The sequence below is a fragment of the Lycium ferocissimum genome, chromosome 7, assembly GCF_029784015.1.
Source record: "Lycium ferocissimum isolate CSIRO_LF1 chromosome 7, AGI_CSIRO_Lferr_CH_V1, whole genome shotgun sequence".
NCBI classification, from domain to species: Eukaryota; Viridiplantae; Streptophyta; class Magnoliopsida; order Solanales; family Solanaceae; genus Lycium; species Lycium ferocissimum.
In genome coordinates this window covers 56,137,176-56,150,407 of record NC_081348.1, presented here as the reverse complement: position 1 = coordinate 56,150,407, position 13,232 = coordinate 56,137,176, and positions in this window count along the sequence as shown.

Sequence of the window (13,232 nt, the reverse complement as noted above, 5' to 3'; positions counted from 1 at the left end):
ACCCGTAGGCTGCATATCTCTCACCGACCCGTAGCCGGCATATCCGTCCCACCGACCCGTCGGCCGCGCAACTGTCTCACAGACCCGTAGGCCAGGCAATCCGTCTCACTGACCCGTAGGCCGCACATATGTCTCACCGACCCATGTGCCGTGCATATTTGTCCCACCGATCCGCAGCGCACATGTCCGTCTCACCCACTGCGGCTGTGCTAAAGAAAATATATATGTATATCATGCATATGCCGAAAAATATCGGTATCCGTAACATGTCTCTCCGTTCTCTATAAGCTCAAGGACATAGGGAGGGGATATGGCCCCTCGAAAAGAATAACATAACACTCGAAAACTATGCAACAATATGACAAGCTCTACTTTGACAAATCTCTAGTCATAAGATTCATTACGCTCTTACCATATATGGAATCATGCCAAGAAAAGAAGGAACAGCCTTAACATACCTGGAAGCTTACTCCTCAACTTTCCAACCTACTTCCTATCTTGCAATCTACATAAGATCACTCGTAGTCTCGTAATCTACACATATAAAACCATTCATACTACTGTTAGGCTCATCGTCATATGCTTGTCTTGAGCCTTCAAATTAAATCCTTCTTAGTATCCGTCAAATTCGGGCGCTAAAGATCTCTCTGTTTATATCCCTAGCCTGAAATCACAATACCAACAAAACAACAATAATAGCAACACTAATATTAACAACATCATCAGCAAACATCCCCACACAATGTTTATCCAATTTCTCAACCAATCAATTGACTTTACGAAGCTTTATCAACTAAATCTCCATAATACAATTCATAATATCAATAGAAAGGAATATCCTTACCTCAACCAAGGTTGGAAGAGCTTGAAATATCATTTATCTTCGATAGATTCCTTCGTCCTGTCAAGATTTGATGTTTAGAACAAGAACTACAAAACTCTATACGCTTCCCGAGCCTCGTATATAGTCCCGTTACTTTAATCCACTCACAAAATGATCCCTCAGTGTTCCTTGGGTCTCTTAGGTGATTTTTGGTGAAAATGAGTGGAGAAATGAGGCCTTAAGACCAGATTTTGGGCTTATATAGGAGTTGAAGGTCGGTTACCACCGACTTAAAATTAACCCTGCGCGATCGCGCTGGGTTGTCTGGCACCCCTTCTGCGCGTTCGCGCCTAGAGGCGGCGCGTTCGCGCTGACCAAACTTCTGGCCTGTCATCCAGACTTGTAACGTCCATAACTCTTTACTCCGATGCCGTATCGACGAGCGATTTGTTGCGTGCAGAAACTAGACTTCGCATAACTTCAACTTAGAGTTGGATTTTTCTTCAAAACTCTTCATATGCTAGAAGATATTCTTTCCCCAAGTTGGTTCATACTTTGTCGTTCAAAGTAATGCTCATCTCCTTCCAAAGTCATACTAACTCAACTTCTTCAACTCATTTCCTTATGCGACCTCCCGGTATTCCTTATGTGCATCCTTTACTTCTAGAATACACTCAATAATGTTCCGCTTCTTATATTCCAAGGTTGTTTTACTTAGCCATAGTTCAACATACTTACGTTAAAATTTGATAAGTGCTTCTCCGGAAGTACGGGGTGTAACATCCTTCCCCCCTTAGGAACATTCATCCTCGAATGTTGAAGTAGAACTCATTTTGACGTCGATGTCAATAGTCTCACCTGCATCTGCTAGTATGTACTTTACTTACTTGCAGTCTTACTCACGTATTCGGAACCGAACTTATTCGAACTATGCAACTTATGATCCTCCTCGCGGTTCCTTGGAGGCGATACACCTTAAGTTAATAACCGTAACCATAATTTGCAGACTCATGACACTACATCAATTTGTTGAAGCGACAATCCTCTCATGTTCATTTTGGGGTTTAAATCTTTATACTTAGGGTCCATTCAATCTTTCCCCATATTCTGCTGACGATTTCTGAGAACTTATCCATTAACCCCATCATTCATATGAATAGTGATCAACTTGATATTTAGTTTTTCCTCCCTTTTTACCCTTCCGAGCTCGCTCTATTTCTCGCCTGATTGTACGTATCTGGAGCTTTTTTGCTGAAATGTCACTCTACCTCTTGTCTGCATACCGTTCAGGTGTGCCGGCACTGATTGATTTTGCTCCACTAGTTAATATTTTCCTTAACCCTTTTGGGTTTTCTTCTTAACATATACAGTTCTTTCTTGTGCAATTACTAGCTCATCGTCCTTACGTACCTGTAGACTCTATATTCATGGTTTCATCATTCCTTTGGTACTTCTTGATTGCTGTTGTTTTACTACCAATAGGTGTATTCTCGAGTTCACTGAATTTCTGGCCCAATCAATTCTTGAATATTATTCTCCTTCTCTTGTGGCTAAAATTTATGCTCACTCGCGGTCATTCTTTTTTCTTATTACCTGTTTGTCTACTAGTTCTATATACTCTATCATCCCCGTTGTCTCTTCGACCTATGTCGTTTACACCCTTATATACTTACCACATAATTTTATCCACTTTTGGTCCCATCTTCCTTTTTATCCCCTTTTAATATGTCAGAAATTCTTACTCCTTTGACCTTTTTGTATCCTTCTTACGCTTCACGGATATTCCATGCCTTTATCTTCTTGGAGTTTAACTCATTCCTTCCACCCTTAAGGATAACCTCATAAACTGGTATTATAGTATCCATTGCTTTCCTGTAGCAACTGAATCAATCCTTGCGGTATTTTATCTTCCCGCTAATATAACACCGAAATTTCCTTTCACCCATACACTTTACTTGATTTTTTTTTATTTTTTTTTTAAATAAGGCTTCTTATGCTCGGTTTGGGCTATCGGTAATTCTTGTTCTTACATCAAGAATATCTCGAATCTCTTCTTCAATGATCCTCTTCTTTCAATTTCTCCTTGAAGTTGCTAATCCTTAGTCCAACTGATAAATTAGGAATAAATTTGGAAATTTGCCGAAATGTGAACCAGGCTCCTTACCATGCAGTAAATTCAAATCATTTCACTCTTTCTTTTGTGTTACACCCCTCATTTTCGTAGTGATAGAAATTATGATTTCCTAGTTGGGTATGCCTTGGGAATTGAGACCCGAGCCCGAGTTTTGGAGGTAGAAAGTGTCCTACCCCGCGTGTGCAAGGGTACCAGCAAAGAACCCGGTGAACTACTAAGTTAGAAGTTCAACTTAATTGAATCGACACGATCCGAACCGAATTAGAAAAGTCCGCAAACACCAAAATAAGATCGACGGGTCGTCGAACTTGTCGACGCGCCGGCCGTTGTGCGGCATCGACGCTGTGGTTCCGCGGTACCGCATTCTATGGCGCGAATCCATTTTAGCACTTCAACGGGTCGTCGACCCGCTCGTCGAACCGGACCACTGAAGCATTTAATTCTCCGAGTATAAATACGTAGTCCACAACTTTATGTCTTATTTCTCTCATTCCCAGATCAGAAAACCCTAATATTTTGCTCTCCCAACATTTATGGCATAGTGGTAAAGATTTGACAAGACCCGGACCCCGTAAACCCGAGCTTGTGAAGAAGAAGATTGGTTCTAGGGTTTCTCCAAGAATGGAAAGCTTCGGAAGTTGAAGTTAAAGTGATTCTTGGGATTCTTGACCCCTCAAGGTATGTAAATGATTTCTACCCTTGTATTTAAGTTAGTTACTAAGAGTTTTGGTGGTTCATGTGAAGAGAAGATAGCTAGTGAAAGTTGATAAGTCAATGAAAGGTTAAATAGTGCTTTTCGGGGGTCAAGAGATGATTGAGGGATATGTTGTCCTTTAGTTGTTAAGCTTTTTGTAATTATGATGACGACAAGAAGGTGAATAGCCTAATTAAGGCCTATGTTATCTTAATTGTAGACTTACGAGTTCAAGGAATAGAGAGTTGGGACGATTGAATATATCTCCTGTGTATGTTAAGGTTATTCCTTCTTTTTTTTGGTACGATCCTATGATATGAACCAATAAACGAGTAAGAGAGTTTTCATATTATTCTATTCTCTTATAAGTTCTAAGAGAAATACAAACTTTTGATGTTCCCATCCCCGCATTATGGTATTTTCCAATATATAGATCTTATGATTTCCGTCCTAGTAGTATAGTTCGCAAGGGCCCATGAGAGGCAAACTATCATTTTATTGTTTGAGAATCCCGTCATTCCGCCTTTACTTGTATTACGCATTCATTTCCAGCTTCTGTGTGGGTACGAGTGTGAGAGGCGCACTTGACAAAGTGGGCGGAGGTGTGACCTATGATATTACGTTGTATACGTGAAAGGCACGCTTGACATGGGGTGCTAGCCTATGAGTGGTCCGTAGAGCGAGACTCTAAGATGTCGGAGCATATATATGAGAAAGGCACACTTAGCTTGACAAAGAAGGTGTGGACGTGATGGACAACGAGGTGTGTACCTACTAGATATATATATATATATGCATGCCCATGTTTTTCGATATACGTATTTAGTCGAGGTAGATTGATACTAGTTCATACAAATCTGGGCGCGTATAGTCGTTTTAGCTTATGAGTTCGCATTTTATTCATGATTTTTCTACATATATACATGTTGTCTTTATGCCTTCACATATTCCGCACATTATCCGTACCGACTCCCGCGCTCCGTGGGCCGCGTTCATGCCCGCAAGAGCTGTAGCAGAGGTGGTCCCGCTTAGGCAGACCCTTATCCGAAATAGGGCCGATCGTTGCACTCCATTCCGATCCGAGGTTAGCCTATTTCGCAGGCCATTCTTTTGAGATGTATAGACGGGTACGACGGTTCCTCGTCCCGTCCTTTTCTACATGCCTTTATTCCAAGAGAGGTCTATAGTACGTTGTATGTAGTAGTCGTACGATGTAGCCTTGTCGGCTTTTATTCTTCGTGCGCGCATATGATATATGGCTTTAGCTAGCGGGTAATCGTTCTTCCACACGTTACGTGTATATATATATATATATATATATATATATATATATGCAGATTGTACAGAGTTCGGATGTTTCCTCTTTATGAGATTCGTTTGTGCCATTTATGGGCTATTGATGTTCTATGTTTCGTACAAGTGTTTAGGGTGTTTGGTCGCGAGGTCGACTCCACGCTCACCACCGGGTCGTGACGGCGGCAGTATCGCAGGCATTGGCCCAGGGTTGTTCACAACCGTGTCTACTAGTCTTGTTTATGGGCGCGTTGTACACCACACTTATAAACATGAGGCTACAGGACATTTAGGATAATGTCATTCTTTCTCTCCCAGATTGTGCGATAGAGTCATGTGTTAGGCGTTCGCTTTCTGATGAATTGTTATGATTTCAGCAATGCCTCCCAAGAAAGCTACAACTGCCCAAAAAGGCAAGAAAGTTTTCAGCAGGGAGAGGCCACTAGCCGTACTCGGTGCCACTAGGGGCTCGTGATGAGATTCAGAGTGAGAGCCCATCTGAGACATCGCATACACCGTCTCCAGCACCCGTCCCAGTTCCTCAGCCAGATGCACCATGCCAGGATGTGCGGGATGCTATTTAGTTATTGACCGATTAGTGTTCTCGCTCGTGCTCGCCGGTGCTGCGAGCTGGTAGTTCGAGGGTTAAGACCTTCCTTGAGCAAATCCTCTAGAATTTTCAGTGATAAAGGCATGCATGGATCTCGTGATTTCATTGATGGTGGCAGAGGACTTTCAAGGTTATGCATGCAAGTGAGGTTGAGTCGGTGGAGTTAGCTTCGTATAGACCGCGTGATATTCACAGTTACAGTATCGACTCGGAGTTATCTAGAGGAGAGAATGCTCCTCCAACCGTTTGTCGCAGAGTTCAGATACTTTTATCCGCCATTATTTGCCTCCCGATGTCGCAGCCCGACTAGACAAATTTCACGGATTGAGCGTGCGTAATGACATCCAAGAGTATTGTGTGTGTATTTCGATTCTATGGTTAGATATGCCCCAAAGAATGGTGGTCAGGACGTAGGATGTAGTTCACCGTTTTGTGACCGGTTTAGGGCCATATTTGATAGATGTTTGTACGATCACGATACACCAGCATGGATATCTCCCGTATACAGCATATGCACAAAATCGGGAAGATCACAAGCGTCGCAGGGGGCAGTAATCGCATCGTGACCGAGCCCTGGTAAGAGGCTATATCTTTCGACATTGGGGGAGTGAGTCTAGGGAGACAGAGGCGCAAAGCATTCCCGCATTCATATCATTCGGCAGGGAGTGCACCTCTGGGTTTTCGGCCCGAGGTTGATCGCCTTTCTTATTCTGAGCCCGCAGTTCTAGAGCACGCCTCCCGAGATGCACGCAGTTAGGGACAAGCATGAGACCACCCTTACCACGGGTGCCCGCAGTGGTAGGTGCTGCGCTGCCGATTGGGATCGAATGCCTCCGTTACTCTTGTGGCCGACCAGTGTCATGTGATGAGGAATTGTCCGTTAGAGGTGGCATGGGCAATCCTTTCGTTGCCTCAGGTCTATACCGGTTCTTCTTCTTCTTCTTCCTCAAAGGCGCACCGTGGCAAGTTTTTCGTACGCCGGCAAGGCGAGGTAGAGGGAGGAGCGGAGCGTCCAGCTCGAGCGGTCCTCGGCACGCGTGTATGCATTGGCCGGCAGACAGACCACGAGACGTCTCCCCGATATTGTTACGGGTATATTATCGCTTCTCACTGTAATGTGTATGCATTGATCGATCCAGGATCTACTTTATCATATGTTACACCATTTGTTGCTGGCAAGTTTGGGGTAGAGCCTGAGTTGATCAAACCTTTTGAGGTATCCACGCCAGTCGGTGATCCGGTTATAGCTAGGCGAGTATACCGGGACTGTGTTGTTATAGTTTATGATCGCCACACTGTAGCAGATTTGATCGAGCTAGATATGATTGACTTCGACGTTATTATGGGAATGGATTGGTTGGCTTCCCGTTATGCTAATGTTGATTGCAGAATAAAGATAGTTCGATTTCAGTTTCCCGGCGAGCTAGTCCTAGAGTGGAAGGGCAATGCTGCTTCGCCGAGGGGCAGGTTTATTTCCTACTTTAAGGTAGAGAAGATGATCAGAAAAGGGTATATTTTTCACCTAGTTCGAGTTCAAGATGTGCAAGTAGAGTCGCCGACTCGTCGCCTCCGTCCCCGTGGTTAATGAGTTCCCCAAAGTGTTTCCGTACGAGCTTCTGGCATTTCGCAGAGTGAGAGAGATTGACTTTGCTATTGACCTATTGCCGACACTCAACCAATATCTATTCCTCCTTATAGGATGGCACCTGCGGAGTTGAAGGAATTGAAGGAGCGTGGGTTTTTGCAATCTTGCAAAAAATTTAATTTGTCAGAAATCATGTAATCCTTAATTGGTTGAGTAAGGGAATTCTCTTTTAAAGATAAAGCATCAATGAGTTACTAAATTAATTCTTAAACTTTGTTTCAATGAATTCAATTTTTTTTTATTTATTTCATCAAAACCTAGACTTTAATCACCATTTTTATTTTTGCATAAACCATTGTCCCATGAAATTATGAGCAGTTAATCGATAAATACCAAAACATGCTAGTCCTACCTCTAACTAGAAATTATATGCTCACAAATTCATAAAATATTAAAATGTCCTTTCAATTTATGATTATAGTCAGTTTGAAATCATTTTGCTTACTTTAAATTATGTTACTAAATATCAAGTTATCTCTGTCTCTTTGATATCGATTTATCCTACCAAACTTGCTTTCTTATAACAATTCTTCTAATAAATTATCTAATTTTCTGATCAAAACACTTAACTAATGAATAATACATGATTAAGAAGCGATCATCTTTAAAAAATTGTGCCTAAAAAACGTACACAAATTATTATTTTTCAATTAAATCCATTATGAAATACATATTAACCTGACCTTGGGCCCGGGCTCAGCACGGGCTTCACTGAACTAGTAATTCAAGATAAAAAAGGATTACCTTGGGCCGTGGAGTATGTAACCAAACACTAGCACCTTGATCTTCCCTCTCCTTACTCTAACACTTATGCTTGCAAGATGATGAAGACTTACAAGCTGGAACTTTTAGTGTGTGTGTGTATGAGTGGAGAGAGGGACCAAGAGCCCTCCTATTTATAGTGTCAAGTCTCGAGTTTCATCAACAAGATATTTGGCTCTGTATCTTCCTCCATTAAGAATCCATAACCCACATTCATGTACATTAACTTTGGTTAATGCATCTTTATGCCTTAAGAGGTACGTAGGTTACAGGAGTTACAATTCATGGTGCAATTTCCCACATAAAGGATAGATAAGTAAAAAGGTTAATGGAGAGTTTATATGAAGATCATGGTAGAAAGTGGGGAAACTAATGTTGATGTTATGGGTATGACACTTTAATGTGGGTATGACACTTTAATGTGGCCATGAAGGCCACAAGTTCTTACAAGGTTGGGCTAGGCTATTGTAGTCTCCAGCCCCATTTTGACAACTCTATAAGTTGTAGGCTAATATTGACAATTGTGGATGCCTTTGTATCTGTACGCACTTTGAACATGCTTCTTGTATGTACTTATCTACTTAATAGTAATATAATAATAGAAAAAGGGTCATAGCTGCCCCTCTACTGTGGACAAAGGTTTAATATTACCACCTGTTATGCGATATGTCCATATATACCCCTAAAGTTATACTATCAGTTCATATAAGCTCTAACGTTATAAAAATGACTTAAATTTTTCCTTCCTCCGTTAACTCATTCATTTAGCCACACGATCTCCATCTCTTGTATAAATTTGTTAATGTTTTTTTCCATCTTTTTATGTAGTTTTGATGTTTTTTCCTTCTGTGTTTCCTCAAGTTTAACTATTGACTTCAATTTTTTTAATCAAAATTTTGGGCTTCTATTGATAAATTGAAAAAGAATAACAACTGTTTGAAAAGAAATCCAAAACAAGCAGAAAATAAACTACTTTGTATTGACTTCAATTGTACAAATACGACTGCGAGTATTTTTTATTATGTGCCTCATACAATTGACATTAGATGTGTGAGATTTCTTTTAAAGAGATAAAAAGGAGGAAGCACATCTTACACTTTTGGTTCCATAAATTCTAGATCCACTTTTTTTCTCACACCACTAATGTTAGTTGTATGAGACACACATAAAAAAAAATCAAAGATTGCGAGATTCGAAAGTAGCACGCTAGGAATAGTCGATGACTATGAGCCCGTTTGGATTGGCTTATAAGTTGGTCAAACCAGCTTATAAGCCATTTTTAACTTATTTGAGTGTTTAGCAAAAATAGAAAACAAGTTAAATTAAGTTAAAAAGTGTTTAAAATAAGCCAAAACCAAGAAGTTGCTCAACCCCAACTTATTTTTTTGGCTTAAAAGCCATTTTGGTTTGACCAACCACTTTACCCTTTTTTCCCTTATACTTTCTATTAATTCCAATATTACCTTTACTTCTAAAAACCCTTTAAGCACTTTTATTCAAACACGTAACTGCTTATTTATAAAATAACTTTCAGCACTTTAAAGTACTTTAAGCACTTAGGGGACGTTTAGTATGATGGATAGGGAAGAATAATCTTGGGATAAAAATTTAGTACCACTATATTTCTTGTTTGGTTACTAATCCTGGGATAAGTTATCTCGTGATTAAAATAAAGGCTTGATAAGTTATCCCGTGCAGAGGGTGGAATAACCAGGATAACTTATCCCAGGATAAAACAATAAAAATGACAAGAATAACCCTGAAGTCTCTCAAACTCTTTTCTACTACCTAAGGTGGGGGGTATTTTTTTAAACAAACAACTTTTTCTTAAAAATTATGCAATGCATGTCACTTTCAAAACAACAAACCAAACAATTAATAAAAAATAATACCAGGATAACTTATCCCAACATAACTAATTCCAGTATAATTAATCCCAACATAACTTATCCATCATAACTTCTCTTTAAACCAAACGGCCCCTTATGCTTTAAAGCCACTTTTTTTCAGCTAATCCAAATGGGCTCTATATGTCGATTGCGGATCACATATGCTTTGAATTTCCCGATTCTGTCATAATATCAAATTCTAACAAAAAATTAAAGTAATTACTGCAATATTACACACCACATTGACGTGAATTTTGATAGAAACTCGCTGAAAATAGATTACTTTGCATTTTATACTGGCTTCTAACATTAACTTCCTCTTAATTTAATTTAGAGTCTGATTGAAGAATGAAATCATCTCATTTTCCAAAAAGTTTTTTTTCTATTTTTTTTAAGGAAAAATTAAGTCATGACAAGTGATGCATACTCTACATTTCTAAAAAGAAGCAGTGATTTAAGAAATTAATAGGCTAATTGCTTTCTATAACAAATAGAAACAGAAGAATGCTTTAATCAAAAAAAAAAAAATCATTAATGGCTAAAACGGATGGTGTTAAAGAAGGAAGGGTAAATTTGAGTCACTTTTATAACTCTAGCGGCATATTAAACCTTCTTCAACAGTATATGGGCAAATATGACCCTTTTGCCTATAATAATATGCATCTTTTTATTTACCAAAAAAGAAGAAGATAATGGATTACTAGGTAATTATCCCCTTCTTCTTCGTGAGTATTAGCTTAGTATAAATAACCAGTGTGGATAAGTTTTTACCATCCTAAGTTATTAGGGAAAATAACTTGCATATATGGCCAAAACACCTAGTTTGCAGTTGATGTAGCGCATTTTATCATGTATCTGTTTATCCTAAATAAAAAATTAAAAAAAAAATAGTTGAATTTGTTTGTGGTTTAAAGGATACATGATTTGATTTATTATAAACGGTGAATAAAAAGGCCGATAACGACTATAGAAATCAAATGAGTAAATCAATAAGAAATTATAAAGCAATAATGAAATAATTAAGCCTGGGCTTTGTTGATCCTTGGAGTGAATCCTTTGACGGGTTTTCCTCCGGTGGAACAATTATATGCTCTGGCCTTGCAAAATAAATGTTAGCCCGGTACAAAAGAATGACAAGTAAAATAATTGATAGAGATTGAATAGTATGAATGTGTGTTAATAATTGTTATTTGATGATCCTTTTTTAGAGGCCTTTAGGCTTCTTTTATAGTACAAATACATCAGCACTTAAGCCGTGATTAAATTCTAATAATGAGTAATAATAGACAATAAATGTTGCTTTAATTCTAAATCGTAACGTTTGCTTCGAATATGGACCGGTCACAACGTCAATCTCCCATTAATGACCCGAGACAACTTCCTCGAAAGGTTCGCTCCGGGCTTATCCGGGAATTCTTATTCCGATCAAACGAAACGACTAAGCAACGTTTCACTTTCAACCGCCACGTGTTCCATTCCCATTATGCCATGAGTCGAGCTATGTTTGGCTATGTATACGGTATTTCTTCTGTATAGATATACGGTCCACGCATCTAGTTTGCAGCCAATGTAGTACAATACATCATCTGTGTATAGATAATGTGTCTTTTATGTATAGTTATATATAAACATTACATATACGTTGTATATATAATGTATATGCTTTGTATAATCATGTATAAACAAACAAAACCAGCTCAAATTGCAGTTGAATTTCATTAGTGTATAGATAATGTATCTGTTCTGTATAACTAAAGTTGCTCAAACTAAAATTTATTAGACTACATGGCAGTCAAATGGGGAAGCAAATGGAGGGAATGTCATTCTCCTAAAATTAATTGTGCAGTAGGTGATAAAATTGAATGGAGAAATTCTTACAAGCTAGGAAACAAGATAAATTCAATTGAAATTTTCAGAACATAAACAACAAAGTCGAGAAAAAAAAAACGCCAAATAAAGAAGGATAATGGTCATTGATCCTAATATAAATTTAATAGGACAACAAATCTACTGGCTAGAGATAGAATTTAGTGCCCAAGAATAGAATAGATAAAAGAAGACGGAAAAAAACATAAAAAGGTTATGGGACAATAATTTACTGGGCTAGAAATAGAATTTAGTAGGGGTGTTTATGGGTCGGTTTTGGGTTAAAACCAAAACCAAATCAATTTAGTCAGTTTTTAAAATTATAAAAACCAAATCAAACCAAATATAATACATATCCATCGGTTTGATTGTAGTCGGTTTGGTTCAGTTTAGGTTGGTTATTCGGTTTTTAAGAAAACTAATGATATTTCTCTCTTTCATGTTATTTTCCTAAAATCAGGAGAGAATTTTCTATCATTTTCCAACTTATAATTTGTTATTACCCTTTTGTTGTGGTAGCTATAATTTTCTTGCATTATGGAGAAAATGTCTTAGGATTTATGATTTTAAATAAGTGAATAAAGTTTATAAGAAATACAAAAAATAAATCTACGTAAATCTTATAGTAGTTATTTCTTTGTATAAATGAGTTTGAATTCATAAATTTCTCTTTAAAAATGAGCTTAAGGTATAAAGTTCATTAGCCTATTAGAGATAAATAACATTTTGCTTACAAAATATATAAATTATTTATAAAAATTAATATATATATATATATATATATATATATATATATAATTATAAAAATTATGTATTACCGTAAACACCCCTAGAATTTACGCCTAAGAATAGAATAGATAAAAGAAAAGAGTGAATCCCATATGGGTGTCAAATATGGCCCAAAAGATGATGGCTCGCCTAAAATTTTATGGGCTGGGCTCAGGATAATTTCATATTGAGCTAATTTTAGCCCAACCCAACATAGCCCAATACTAGCCTGTTTTTATGATTTACTTAAATTTGATTTTATTGCTTGAGATTTACCTTTTTTTATTTATTATTTTTTTTATTTTTTATGTATACATTTTTCTTATATCACGTATCTTATAAGTTTGTGGTGTGTTTGATATGAAGGGAAATATTTTCCACGAAAAACGTTTTTTAGAAAAATAGACTCTTAAAAATAAAAAATAAAAAAAAGGTCGTTTGGGCGGTCATGACCCAACTCATGTTTAACCCATTTCAGCTCAAGTAACTTTTGCGCCAATGTTAGCCCAATCTATTTATTACCTTAGCCCATTTTGATTGGGCCAATTTCAGCCCAACTCGCCCATTTGACACCCCTAGAATCCCACTTTACCCCTCCTAACATTTAAGGGTTGGGAAACAATACTCCCTCAACATATTAAATGGAAACGATAACCACCATATACAATATTTTCCGGTAAGAATTTTTCTTTTCTTGAATAAATATTTTTGTCTTTTTCTTTTTTGAATTTTAAAAATTGCCAAAAAA